Genomic DNA, 15,137 nt, shown 5'->3' with positions numbered 1-15,137 from the left:
GAGTCTTGTGTTTTCTGCTAGCATCATCAAACTGCATCAGCCTAACTTGTTAGTTTGTAAGTAAAATCCCAGATCCTTTAAAGTTCCTGTCAGTCACCAGATGATATTAAAAAATCATATAACATTGGAAGGACTGACCCAGTCAAAGAGGAAGTACCTCTCGTAAGGTTGGGAAAGCATGTTTGGGACCATAGCTCCTAGATCTAATCAGGGTGTCACGGTATTATAACGATATCTGTGTCTCTTTAGACCAGTGATTCTCATCTTTATGGGAGGTGGTCACAGACTCCTGAGAATCTGGTAACAGTTATGTGAATATGTCCTCAAAGTCACATGTGAATATATACACATTTTGCACAAAATTTTCTGTATTCATCAACTGCTTAAAGATATTAATTGTCCCTGAATCAGTCCCTGATTAATCAGTCATTAATCAGTCCCAATCAGGGACTGATTCTCCCTAGGGGTAAGAACCATGGTCACACAGCTCACAACACAGACGGAACTCAACTAATGCTTATAGAAGGGCACATGAATAAATCTGAGAAAGATATAAGTAAATTAGTAGACTAAAAACTTAACTAGATGAGGGGTGCCTGGGTGGCTCAGTTGGTTAAGCATCTGACTCTTGATCTCAGGTCGTGAGTTCAGGCCCCAAGTTGTGCTCTGTGTTGGGTGTGCAGCCTACTTAAAAACAAACAAACAAAAAGCAAACACAAACTTACCTACGTGATATTCCAAAATATGAAACTAAAGAGGATACTGGTTACATTGGGTGAAGGGAAGTAATAATAATAAAGGGGGTCCTGGTGATTCTCCAGGAAAAATAACAAAGAAAACAAATAGATTCCGAGAAGGGGTTTAGGAACACAGATTCTATCTTCTGCGGAAAGACAAAGGGAAGAGAAAGAGCGGCTAGGGAAGTGCGAGACTGTATCTGGAGAGGAGAAAGACCTCGGACTGAGACTGAGAAGGATCCAATCTCTAACTGCGGGGCTTTCTTTGGACTGGGGCCGGCTCCCTGTTCGCGCACCTGGGGAGGAGGGGAGCCAGGCCTGGGTGCAGTGGTAGGTTAGAGGCTCAGTCTGCAGCTGGAGAAAGTGGTTCCCTCCCTGGAGGGCTGTGCGATAGTAGGTAACCTGCCTGTGTCCGCCACGCCGGGCGCAGTGGCTGGGCCAAGGGTGTCGTCTGCAGAAGGAAAAGGCCACAAAGTTTCCCTGCAGTGCCGTGGGAAAACGCAAAGGCTGCCTGCATCTGCCACCCCAGGGGCTTGCGGCGAGGGCGGCAGTTCAGTGCGCAGCAGGAGAAGGCGGCCCTCCCGGAAGGGCTGTGGCACAGACAAAGCCAGCCGGGACTACATATCACCACTCTGAGAGGCGTTTCCCCAGGGCCAGAGCACATGAGTGGGACTTTGAATCATAGCCAAGCACAGGGTCAGGGAAGTTGGTGGAGTGAGAAGGACCACCCGTCTGCGCCCGCAGCACAGTGAAGATGACTCAAACTGAGTTCACCGGGTCTGGCTCCATGGAGAAGAGGCTGGGGGGGGGGGGGGAGGGGGAAATCACTATTTCCGCCTCCCCCCACCAACAAGGCAGGGCCTCAGGGATCACTTCCTGGACCCATAGTGGAGGTGGGTCCAGATAATGCCAAACCACACCCCTTTGCAGCACATGCACCGGAGCAGGACAGACCCTGCAGACAGCTACTACCTACAAGCGATGCAGCGATGCCTGGATTAACTCTAGGTCAATTCTGGATATATAGATATATTCCACGCCCCCCTCCCCCCAATTTTCCTCCTTATCTCTTCCCTCCACTAGGCTGGTTACTCTGATTATTGGTCTGTCTAAACAGACATATTTAATCCATTGTCTTGATACATGTTCTACACCTTCTTTACACTCCTTTCTCTGAAATAATCAAGCCATATAGTTTCTCTGTATGAGTAACTTTATCTTCATTTCATTTCCCCCACCTCCTTCTTTATTTTCCTTTCTCTCTCTGGATTAAGCCTTTTAGTCTCTCTGCCTAATCAATGCTTATTTTTTCTCCTCTCCCCCTCCCACCCTCACTCCTGTCAATTCTCTCTTTGTATGTGCTCTACCATCAGCACCGCCTCCACCCTCTTCTTTACTTGTAGTCAGTGTTTTTGGGTTTTTTGTTTTTAGTCTTTAGGTTTTTGTTTTTGTTTATTTGTGTTATTTGTTTGTGTGTTTGCATGTTTTTGTCTTCTGTTTGTCGATCTGTTTTCCTTTACAGGGCTACTCCAGGAACAAATCAAAGCACATCTGGTGGAGGGTCCAAAATATTACTACAAGTAGGGTAATAAAATAACCAAAGTTACAACAACACAGAGCAGGTAACAATCCCTGAAAAAACACCTCCTGAAGGGCCAGGCCCTGTACAGTGTATTACCCTCCTTCAATATAGCAGTGCTCGCAGGTGCAGAGCATACAACAAGCTTTTAAAATGAATAGGGGACAGAATACTAGCCAAAATGATGAAACAGAAGAATTCTCCTCAAAAGAAATCCCAGGAAGTAGCAACAGCTACTGAATTAATCAAAACCGATTTAAGCAATATAATGGAACAAGAATTTAGAATAATAGTCATAAAATTAATCACTGGGCTTGAAAAAAGCATAGAGGACAGCAGAGAATCTATTGCTACAGAGATTAAGGGACTAAAAAATGGTCATGATGAATTTAAAAATGCTATAAATGAAATGAAAAATAAAATGGAGGTGGTTACAGTGCAGACTGAAGAGCAGAGGGGAGAATAGGTAAATTAGAAGATAAAATTATGGAAAAAGAGGAAGCTGAGAAAAAGAGAGATAAAAAAATCGAGGAGTATGAGGGGAGAATTAGAGAACTAAGTGATGCAATCAAACACACAATATCCGTATCATAGGAATTCCAGAAGAAGAAGAAGAGAGAGAAAGGGGCTGAAGGTGTACTTGAACAAATCACAGCTGAGAACTTCCCTGATCTGGGGAAGGAAAAAGGCATTGAAATCCAAGAGGCACAGAGAACTCCCTTCAGACATAACTTGAATCAATCTTCTGCATGACATATCATAGTGAAACTGGCAAAATACAAGGATAAAGAGAGAATTCTGAAAGCAGCTAGGGATAAACGGGCCTTAACATACAAAGGTAGACACATAAGGGAAGTAGCAGACCTATCTACTGAAACTTGGCAGGTCAGAAAGGAGTGGCAGGAAATCTTCAATGTGATGAACAGAAAAAATATGCAGCCAAGAATCCTTTACCCAGCAAGTCCGTCATTCAGAATATAAGGAGAGGTAAAGGTTTTCCCAAGCAAACAAAAACTGAAGGAATTCATCACCACCAAACCAGCCCTACAAGAGATCCTAAGAGGGACTCTGAGTGAAATGTTGCAAGGACCACAAAGTACCAGAGACATCGCTACAAGCATGAAACCTACAGATATCACAATGACTCTAAACCCATATCTTTCAATAATAACACTGAATGTAAATGGACTAAATGCCCCAACCAAAAGACAGGGTGTCAGAATGGATAAAAAAATCAGACCCACCTATTTTCTGTCTACAAGAGACTCATTTTAGACCTGAGGACACCTTCAGATTGAAAGTGAGGGGATGGAGAACTATCTATCATGCTACTGAAAGTCAAAAGAAAGCTGGAGTAGCCATACTTATATCAGACAAACTAGACTTTAAATTAAAGGCTGTAATAAGGGATGAAGAAGGGCATTATATAATAATTACAGGGTCTATCCATCAGGAAGAGCTAACAATTATAAATGTCTATGCACTGAATTCGAAAGCCCCCAAATATATAAAACAATTAATCACAAACATAAGCAATCTTATTGGTAAGAATGTGGTAATTTGAGGAGACTTTAATACTCTATGTACAACAACGGATAGAAGATCTAGACAGAGAATAAATAAAGAAACAAGGGCCCTGAATGATATATTGGATCACATGGACTTGATAGATATATTTAGAACTCTGCATCCCAAAGCAACAGAATATACTTTCTTCTCGAGTGCACATGGAACATTCTCCAAGATAGATCACATTCTGGGTCACAAAACAGCCCTTAATAAGTATAAAAGAATTGAGATCATACCATGCACACTTTCAGACCACAATACTATGAAACCTGAAATCAACCACAGGAAAAAGTCTGGAAAACCTCCAAAAACATGGAGGTTAAAGAACATCCTACTAAAGAATGAATGGGTCAACCAGCCAATTAGAGAAGAAATTAAAAAATATATGGAAACAAATGAAAATGAAAAAACAACAATCCAAATGCTTCGGGATGCAGTGAAGGCAGTCCTGAGAGGAAAATACATTGCAATCCAGGCCTATCTCAAGAAACAAGAAAAATCCCAAATACAAAATCTAACAGCACACCTAAAGGAAATAGAAGCAGAACAGCAAAGGCAGCCTAAACCCAGCAGAAGAAGATAAATAATAAACATCAGAGCAGAAATACACAATATAGAATCTAAAAAACAGTAGAGCAGATCAATGAAACCACGACTTGGTTTTTCAGAAAAATAAAAAAACTGATAAACCTCTAGCCAGGCTTCTCAAAAAGAAAAGGGAGAGGACCCAAATAGATAAAGTCATGAATGAAAATGGTATCATTAAAACCAATCCCTCAGAAATACAAGCAATTATCAGAGAATACTATGAAAAATTATATGCCAACAAACTGGATAACCTGGAAGAAATGGACAAATTCCTAAGCACCCACACACTTCCAAAACTCAAATAGGAAGAAATAAAAAATTTGAACATACCCATAACCAGTGAAGAAATTGAATAAGTTATCAAAAATCTCCCAACAAGTAAGAGTCCAGGACCAGATGGCTTCCCTGGGGAATTCTACCAGACATTTAAAGCAGAGATAATACCTATCCTTCTCAAGCTGTTCCAAAAAATAGAAAAGGAAGGAAAACTTCCAAACTCTTTCTATGAAGCCAGCATTACTTTGATTCCTAAACCAGACAGAGACCCAGCAAAAAAGAGAACTACAGGCCAATATCCCTGATGACTATGGATGTAAAAATTCTTAACAAGATACTAGCAAATCGAATTCAACAGTATATAAAAAGAATTATTCACCATGATCAAGTGGGATTCATTCCTGGGATGCAGGGCTGGTTCAACATTCGCAAATCAATCAATGTGAAACATCACATTAATAAAAGAAAAGAACCAGATGATTCTGTCAATCGATGCAGAAAAAGCATTTGACAAAATTCAGCATCTTTTCTAAATAAAAACCCTCAAGAAAGTCGGGATAGAAGGAACACACTTAAACATCATAAAACCCATTTATGAAAAGCCCACAGCTAATCTCATCCTCAGTGGGGAAAAATTGAGAGCTTTCCCCCTGAGATCAGGAACACGACAGGGATGCCCACTCTCACCACTGTTGTTTAATATAGTGTTGGAAGTGCTAGCATCAGCAATCAGACAACAAAAGGAAATCAAAGCCCTCAAAATTGGCAAAGATGAAGTCAAGCTTTCACTTTTTGCAGATGACATGATACTATACATGGAAAACCCAAGAGACTCCATCAAAAGTCTGCTAGAACTGATACATGAATTCAGCAAAGTTGCAGGATACGAAATTAATGTAAAGAAATCAGTTGCGTTCTTATACACTAATAATGAAGCAACAGAAAGACAAATAAAGAAACTGATCTCATTCACAATTGCACCAAGAATCATAAAACACCTAGGAATAAACCTAACCAAAGATGTAAAAGACCTGTATGCTGAAAACTATAGAAAGCTTATGAAGGAAACTGAAGAAGATACAAAGAAATGGAAAAACATTCCATGCTCATGGATTGGAAGAATAAATATTGTTAAAATGTCAATACTACCTAAAGCAATCTACACATTCAATGCAATCCCAATCAAAATTGCACCAGCATTCTTCTCGAAGCTAGAACAAGCACTCCTAAAATTTGTATGGAACCACAAAAGACCCCGAATAGCCTAAGTAATATTGAAGAAGAAGACCAAAGCGGGAGGCATCACAATCCCAGACTTTCGCCTCTACTAAAAAGTTGTAATCATCAAGACACCATGGTACTGGCACAAAAACAGACACATAGACCAATGGAATGGAATACAGACTCCAGAATTGGACCCACAAAAGTATGGCCAACTAATCTTTGACAAAGCAGGAAAGAACATCCAATGGAAAAAAGACAGTCTCTTTAACAAATGGTGCTGGGAGAACTGGACAGCAACATGCAGAAGGTTGAAACTAGACCACTTTCTTACACCATTCACAAAAATAAACTAAAATGGATAAAGGACCTGAATGTGAGACAGAAAACCATCAAAATCCTAGAGGAGGAAGCAGGAAAAAACCTCTCTGACCTCAGCCGCAGCAATTTCTTACTTGACACATCCACAAAGGCAAGGCAATTAAAAGCAAAAAGGAACTACTGGGACCTCATGAAGATAAAAAGCTTCTGCACAGAAAGGAAACAATCAACAATACTAAAAGGCAACCAACGGAATGGGAAAAGATATTTGCAAATGACATATCGGACAAAGGGCTAGTATCCAAAATCTATAAAGAACTCACCAAGCTCCACACCTGAAAAACAAATAATTCAGTGAAGAAATGGGCAGAAGACATGAATAGACACTTTTCTAAAGAAGACATCCAGATGGCCAACAGGCACATGAAAAGATGTTCAACGTCACTCCTCATTAGGGAAGTACAAATCAAAACCACACTGAGATTCCACCTCATGCCAAATGAACAAATCAGGAAACTATAGGATGCTGGTGAGGATGTGGAGAAACAGGAACCCTCTTGCACTGTTGGTGGGAATGCAAACTGGTGCAGCCGCTCTGGGAAACAGTGTGGAGGTTCCCCAAAAAATTAAAAATAGATCTACCCTATGACCCAGCAATAGCACTGCTAGGAATTTACCCAAGGGATACAGGAGTGCTGATGCATAGGGGCACTTGTACCCCAATGTCTATAGCAGCACTTTCATCAATAGCCAATTACGGAAAAAGCCTAAATGTCCATCAACTGACGAATGGATAAAGAAGATGTGATTTATATATACAATGGAAGACTACTTGGCAATGAGAAAGAATGAAATCTGGCCATTTGTACCAACGTGGATGGAACTGGAGAGTGTTACGCTAAGTGAAATAAATTAGGCAGAGAAAGACAGATACCAAATGTTTTCACTCATATGTGGATCCTGAGAAACTCAACCGAAGACCAGGTGGGAGGGGAAGGGGTGGGGAAAGTTACAGAGAGAGAAGGAGGCAAACCATAAGAGATCTTAAATACTGAGAACAAACTGACAGTTGATGGGGGGTGGGTGGGAGGGGAAAGTGGGTCATGGGCATTGATGAGGGCACCTGTTGGGATGAGCACTGGGTGTTGTATGGAAACCAATTTGACAATAAATTTTATGAAAAAAAAAAAGAAAGCAAAATGCAGCTCCCTCCCCCCCACCCCCCCGAAAAAAAGAACACAGATTCTACAACCAGACTGCCTGGGTTCCAATCCTGACTATTCCACTTGCTAGTGATGTGATCTTGGGCAATAGCTTAAGCACTCTGTACTTCAGTTTTGTCATCTGCACAATTGGCACATTAGTAACTGCCATAGTATATGGCTGGTATACAGAAAGTACTCAGTAAAGTTAGCTTTTATGGTGGTATCTAGATATGAAAGCACAGACTATGGGTGATAAAGAAAAGAGGACTTGCAATTTGGGGGCAATGATGCTACTGTTGTCGGTGCACCTGGGTGGCTCAGTCAATTAAGTGTCCGACTTCGGCTCAGGTCATGATCTCACAGCTTGTGGGTTTAAGCCCTGAATCGGGCTCTGTGATGACAGCTCAGAGCTTGGAGCCTGCTTTGGATTCTGTCTCCCTTTCTCTCTGCCCCTTCTCTGCTCATGCCCTCTTACCCGCTCTCAAAAATAAATACACATTAAAATAATAATAATTTAAAAAATGATGCTGTTGTCTAACAGACATCACCAAAAACCTAGAGCGATGAGACCCACTAATAGTATCTGACAAAACAAAACAAAACAAAACAAAAAAAACAACTAACAAAGAAGGCAGAGACCATATACTCATGAAATATAAACATGAGTGGAAATCCAGGAATCTCAAAGGAAAGAAGAGGATAGAAACTTTTTGGGTGAGAGCTTAAAGAGAAATGAACAGAAATGTGCCTACACACAGTGCTTGCTGACGGTAACTGTCTAGATTCACTACTTCTTCTTTTCTTAGTGTCTTTTTAACCTGACTCCCCTTTATTGGCCTTTATTGGATTTTTAGATCTGTCTCCAGGTCCTCAGTTTTTGGCTAAATGTTGAGAATTCTACTCCTGCCTTATTGAACCTAGCTTCCTTTGTCTGAAGCATCCTTTGCAGCCCCAATACGGGATCTCTTCACACCTCTGACCCCATCTTACCAGTTGAACCAACATCTAGCTCTCAGCAGGGTGGACAACACAGGCCACTCGGTCCAACCAAAGGTATGGATGGGGCTTCCCTAAAGCAAATTAAAAAACTGGAACAGAGGAAGGATACAGCTGGGAATTACCCAGGTTTGAAAAATTCTACCATTTCTAAAGAAGAGGGAATAGAAAAGGTTCTCTTCTGGCTCAAAAATGAGGGGAATAAATGAGGGGGGTGGCTGTCAAGCTAACCATAGAGCCTGTAACAAAATGTTTGGGGAGAACATACTTGGGTTTATAACATGAGAAAGAGAAGAACATTAACGTTGTTATTCAGGGCTGGAGGTTTATATTATAAAAAGCCAGTTTCAGAAAGTACAGCACAATGATGGACTTTCTCCCATTTACCAGAAACTATAACAAGAAAATATAGCACAAAATACACAGGAAGCTCTCAGAAATGAAATTTGGAAGATGTAATTGTAAATGAGGAAGAACTAAGGAATTAGGAAGGCACTGTAACCAGACTGCACTCTGACTAGCAAAGATAAAGAAAGGACATGAACAAATGATGGAAGTAATGGGGCAAACTGACAACCGAGGCTAAAGTGTGATGCAGAGCAGTGTCAAGTTGTCTAAGAGATATATTTTGCAGAAAACACTATCAACCATAAAATGTATCAAACAGAGACCAAATATACTGCTCAATGAAGATAGAGTAATATTTACAGAAGTCAGAAGGCAGAACTGTCTTATTCCTATTTTTTCTTCCGTATTTCTCACCAAAGGAATGCTTTGTAAACTGAAAGGATCAGACAAGCACAGTTAAAAAAAAAAAAAGACTTGAAGCCCAGGATATGTGGAGATTCTAAGAAAGCACTTGGCCTTTCAATTTGTTCAAGTGGTCAGATCAATCAAGGTGAATTATGTCCTCTGACCTTACCATAGTTTGTTAATTAGATTGTGAAACCATGGTGAGTAATCTTTTTGAGACATCACAGAAAACAGAGCAGTGCTAGAACACCAGAGATAGGCAACTATTGTTCCTGGTTTCCAAAAAGATGGATTTCGCTGAAGTTGACTTTGCTCCCAGGCAACTTTCTGGAGCTCTTCTGGAATGGATTATTGATGAGAGGGCCTAGAGCAGTGGTCCCAAAGAGGAGACTGGGTACTCAAGAAAACTAGCCTCATTCCCTTTTTGAGATGAGATTTCTAGAATGAGAAACTCATCAGTGCTGCAGACACAGTGCACAGGGATTTCACAAGGCATCTGACAGAGTCTGTGCTTGGTCTTTGGAGGGGATAGAGAAATCTAAATGCATAATACCACAGAAGGGTTTGTACTTGACTGAACAACAGCTCAATGTTAACAATGTTGGTTAATTTTCTCCTTTTTTTTTTGCTTGGCTTATTGTGTTCAATATTTTAATTAAGGACATATCACATAGAAGGCAACATTCATCAGATTTTCAAATAATAGAAATTTAAAAATATCTTAAAAGAACAGAATGCATATATGAAATTTAATGAGAATTTTAAAGTTTCCAAAGGCAAAAGGGGGAAATACCACTTTAAAAGTCTTAAGGCATTTCAACTGAATGTAAGTTTATAAGTCATAAATGATTTTTTCCTAATTCCTAAGAGTCCATGATTTCCTAAGCATTAATCCTAAAATAACAATTGTAGCAGTAACAGCCACAATGAAATAAAAACAACCCAAAGGTCATTGCTTTTTTTTTTTTTTTTGGCTAGCCGTAAGTACATAATTAAAAGATTTTTAAAGCTGTAATATTTCCAAACACCATTCCAATAACATTGCAATTGCATCAGTTACCCATGCGGACTGATTCAATGAGCATATGCTAGTGAAACATACATTACTCTAAAATGATCAGGAACAACTGATATAGTGCCAAGAAGGTAATAGTCATATGGAAAATTCACTTTATTCTCTGGCTGGCTGCCTCAGTTTCCTTTCCTGGTAAATAGGGATAGATAATACTTGCTAACATTGCTTGAAAGGCATGGATCATACAGATGAAAGGCCAAGCCCTTTGACCTATTTCCTCAGAGAAAAATGTTCAAGCATCTCTGCTTCTCTTGTAAAGACAATGTTCATTCTATTGTGTAGTGGTTTGTGACTCACCCCAAGCTTCCCATGGACTGCTCTGTGGAGGGTTCCAGGTAGTTCCTTAGCAAATACAGACGCTCATCATCATGCCTGTGGTGTGGAATCCATGCTGGGTGGATGGCCTTTAGTAATGTTTTCCTAAAAGCAAGGAACACAGAGGATCCACCCTGAAAGTGAAGGGTAGGAAGCTCCTGATTGGTACAGGTAGAGGTAGGCACAGACCTGTCATGTATCAACTGGAAGTGCTGTGATTGTTCACATTGAAGATGCCAACAGAAGCTTTCTGGGTACAGACTCTATGGAGGTAGCTGGGAGAGGAAGCCCTCAAAGTCAACCCAGGGCATGACTTCAAGAGCACAGTTTGGATTTATCTGAAGACCACAGACACTGAGAGTATCTGCTTCTACTTTGTTCTCTCCCTCATTTGGCTACTGCTTGGGGGAAAAAACAGCACCTGAATTGGAGGGATTTATTGTAAAGTCTTCTGCTCATAAAGAGAGCTCCAGCTTTTCTACTATTCATTTCTTGTTCTGATGTTGGAGAGCTAGTTGAAGAGCTAGTTGATGTTCATTCACTATGGGACATTTTTACTAATGCATCTTAAGTACATGAGTTAAAAAATCCCATACAACTGGGCCTTGAGATTAATGTGCCCAGCTCTGTACCTCTGATGATCTGAGGAGTTTCTTGAAGGCAAAAGGACAGACCAGTGATATTTCTTCCCTCTGGCCTCTGGAACAGTGGTCTGCCAGCAAACTTTAGGACACATCAATTCTTTATAGTCTAGAAAGGTATTTTTAGAACAAGACATAATCCTTGCTCCCAAGAGCTTTATAACTTAGTTTGGGGGCAATTGAACATATGTAGTTTTGATTAAAGACTATTACACGACATGCCCAATTCAAATATCCAAATCACAAAAGTATTTTTTTCTGGTAGAGGTTGCAGCATGGCTATTTACACAGACCAAACATAGAATATGCATCCTTGTTTTTCTCATTTATTATAGGAACTTTAAAGTGTGAATTGTCCCCTTTCTGTGTGCACAGGACCCAGAGCCTTCCTGGAGGGAGGATTCCTTCCTGAGACAATGAGATGGTTCAAGGTGACACAGATGGGGTGTTACAGCCTCTGCACCACCTGTCCTCACATTTTTATGGGAGTATAATAAACTTCAAATAATAATAATAAAGAAATCCATAGAAGGATAAGAAAATTAAGAAAAGAGTAACTTCTTCCTATAAAAGGGACAAAAACCTTCAGCTGCCTAAAACCCTAACCCATGGCTCAGACAACTAAGAAGCCATCTAAATCCATATTTATCCTGAACTGGTTAACATATACTCTTACTTGAACTAGGTGAATCCTGTTTTGGGTACTTCCTATGCCTTCTTTGGTGGTAACTGTGGCCCCAAAAGAGAGACCAGCAGATGAGGCACCAGGCAGGTGGTGATGGAGAAGGCCTTCAGAGTTTGGATGATGAAGCTGAAAAGACCCGTTGTCACTACAGAGGCAGTTTCCAAAAAAAGAAAAAAAAATGTATTTAGATGATTATAACAGTAATTACTTTGACATGAACATAACTAGTTGAGCACATATTAAAGTTTAGCCATCACATAAATGATTTTGGGTTTGAGTATGGCTATCTAAAAAATAAATATTTTATTACTTGGAATTAAGAAAGCCATTACCTCCTCCAAACTATCTTCTTAAAAACGCATTTCGGATGTTGAAATGATCTTGACTTACTCCTATGCCTTCTTCAGTCTGTTGATTGTTACGGTTCGTCAAATCATTAACTCATTACCCTTCAAGCAAACTCTAGATTATGTGTGAGCTTATAAAGAGAATACGAGGAACAGTCAAAGAAGATCACCTTAAAGGTGAGTCATTCAATAACTGTATCAGAGTATAAGCTCCCTGATGGCAGGTAACTGGTTCCCAGTGCCTGGGATAGGGGAAGCTTAATAAATACTGGTTGGAGGAATAATAAGGATAATTAGGCATTTTCCCAAATGGTCAGGCTGCTGAATGCATGTAAAATTCACTGTACCTCTCAAGGAGAGAATAAGGGAACTGGACTATGACCCTGAATGTGGCTGTCTGCCTTTAGGAGGGCTATTAGGAGGGTGGAGAGCAGGCTTTTAGACTTCTTATGGGGTCTCTTTCAGCCCTGAGGGTGTTTCGGGTCTGCTCTCTGTTTTCCTCTGATAAAATCCTGTCTATGCTCCCAACCTCTGATTTCCCCACCTTCCTCTGCCACCCACACTCTTTTCCTCCCTTAAGCCAAGCTAGAACCTCAGTCTCAATGTAGTTCTTACACAATGCACACTTCATCCTGCCCTGGAATAAAACTTCTTCCTACAACCACAACAAACCCTTCAGTCAGTGAAATGGAACAAAATCATGTAAACATAATGCATTCAGGTGAATTTTTAGGTGTTAATGTTATTTGTTTTTAAATTCTAAAACTAACGCTTACTTTAAAAATATCAATAATACAAAAGTATGTAAGTAGAAAGAGAAAATCCTCCTTCCCAATTTTCACTTTCCAGAGCTAACTATTATCAGATTCCTCTGTATCCACAATTTTCCCATGCAAATGCGTGTGCGCATGTGCATGCACACATACATGAATTGTTCTTGTTGGTTTCTAAAAGTAAAATCAAGCTACTCATACTATTTCAAATCCGTTTTTTTTTTTCTCCAAGTTACTTAGGCTCTCTGCCTCAATTGCCTCACCTATGAAATGGACAAAGAAGAGTTGTTGTGAGGATTAAATCAGCTAATACATGTAAAGTATTTGGAACACTGACTGGTATCTAGTAAGTTCTCAAAAAATATTAACTTCTTATTTTTCCCACAAATTGTCCTCTATTAGTTTACATGAAGTTGTTTTCCATTTGTCACTACTACAAATACTGCTGCAATGAAAAATCCTTGGGCTTTAACTTGGCACATTTGAACAAGTATTCAGATTCTGAGAACTGGAATTTCTAGGTTGAAGGGTAAGCATGCTGCTAGGTCCAACTCACTCACCTTCCAAAATGTGTGCACTTGTACAGAAAATCATGTATGAGAGTGTTTCCCCACAGCCTTCACCAACACTGCATATTATCCATTCCTGCCATTTTTCAAATATGTGAGGGAAATGACAGTCATAACTGGCATTTCTTGTTATCGTGAGGTTTTCCCTTTTATAATATATTAGTGAATATTTGTATTTATTCTTCTGTACTTTATTTCCTCCTATCAGGTTTTTTACTTATCAATTTAAGTAATTTAATTATACAATGGGTATTAACTATAATCTGCTATAAATGTCTGGATATCTTCTGCCAGCTTGTTAACTGTCCATTTGATTTTGAGTATCTTGCATCCTGGAGGAGCTCCATCCTCACCAGCCTCCTGGCTGTCATTTCTCTAGGCCATTCCATTGTTCTATCAGATTAGCCATTTCTGAGTGGTACAGACATAATATGACCAGTGGATCGCATGTCACACACTCAGCCCACTGCTGTAGAGCAGATGCATTTACTTTGCTGTAAATTACGAGAGTGCACTTAATACTGTGTAAGCCCTTAGGGAGTGGTGATGGCTAACGCCTATAGGCAGGCAAGGCAAACCTTTTTTTCTTTAAATTTTTTTAATGTTTGTTTATTTTTGATAAAGAGAGAGAGAGAGTGAGTGGGAGAGGAGCAGTGGGAGACACAGAATCTGAAGTAGGTTCCAGGTTCTGAGCTGTCAGCACAGAGCCCGACATAGGGCTTGAACTCATGAACCCTGAGATCATGATCAGAGCTGAAGTCTGATGCTCAACCCACTGAGCCACCCAGGCTCCCCCAGGCAAGGCAAACTTTTACCCAGAATGCATAACAACTTCTGTTAAAATAAATCACTGCTCCTTCCAGGGTGGAGTTGTCCGTTTGTCCTCCAGTGGCCAGATGGTCTCCTGGAAGGATGGTACTAACTTGGGGCTAGTTCTGTGTTGGGGTGGGTTGGACATTCAGCAGTAGCAGTAGCTGCATGGAGGCAAAGTGCCCATCCTGCTGTCATGACTCTTCCCACACCCACTGTGTCATCAGTGGGGTGACCAATGGCAGAGATGACTAATGTCAAATGCCATTTTGTGTACATATTTGGTTGTTTAGTGCCTCTTTCATGGTGGGAGATTTCAACTGGAACTGCTATTTCTGGGTTGAAGGGTATGCATGCTGCTAGGCCCAAATAACTCACTTTCCAAAATGTGTGCGCTAGTACAACAAAGCATGAGCGAGAGAGTCTGTTTCCCTGCCACCTTCATCAACATGGTCTCAGGTGGACATAGCAGCAAGTACTTTTGATGCAACTTCACAACATTCAGCCAATTATTTTTGCATAATATCCTATTTTAAGGAGCCAGGTGAATTTGCTTTGTGAATGGAAGAAAGGTAGTATTCCATATAGGTTTTTCTAAATTTATGTAGAGAACAGTTCACATTTTTTTTTTTGTTTTTTAATGTTTATTTTTGAAGGAGAGAGAGACAGAGTGTGGG

At 40.3% G+C, this 15,137-nt stretch overlaps 1 long non-coding RNA gene across 1 annotated transcript; it reads right to left on the bottom strand.

The window, feature by feature from the left end:
- Positions 1–626: 626 nt before the first annotated feature.
- LOC128314102 (uncharacterized) lies at positions 627–15,106 on the bottom strand. Its single transcript, XR_008295519.1, has 3 exons — positions 11,953–15,106; positions 10,618–10,769; positions 627–684 (listed from the first exon to the last, which is right to left on the bottom strand). It is a non-coding gene; the product is annotated as an uncharacterized LOC128314102 (long non-coding RNA).
- Positions 15,107–15,137: the final 31 nt, after the last annotated feature.

The sequence above is a fragment of the Acinonyx jubatus genome, chromosome C1 (genome assembly GCF_027475565.1).
Source record: "Acinonyx jubatus isolate Ajub_Pintada_27869175 chromosome C1, VMU_Ajub_asm_v1.0, whole genome shotgun sequence".
NCBI classification, from domain to species: Eukaryota; Metazoa; Chordata; class Mammalia; order Carnivora; family Felidae; genus Acinonyx; species Acinonyx jubatus.
Note: the sequence above shows the minus strand (reverse complement) of the source record. Positions and strands in the feature narration are given on the sequence as shown.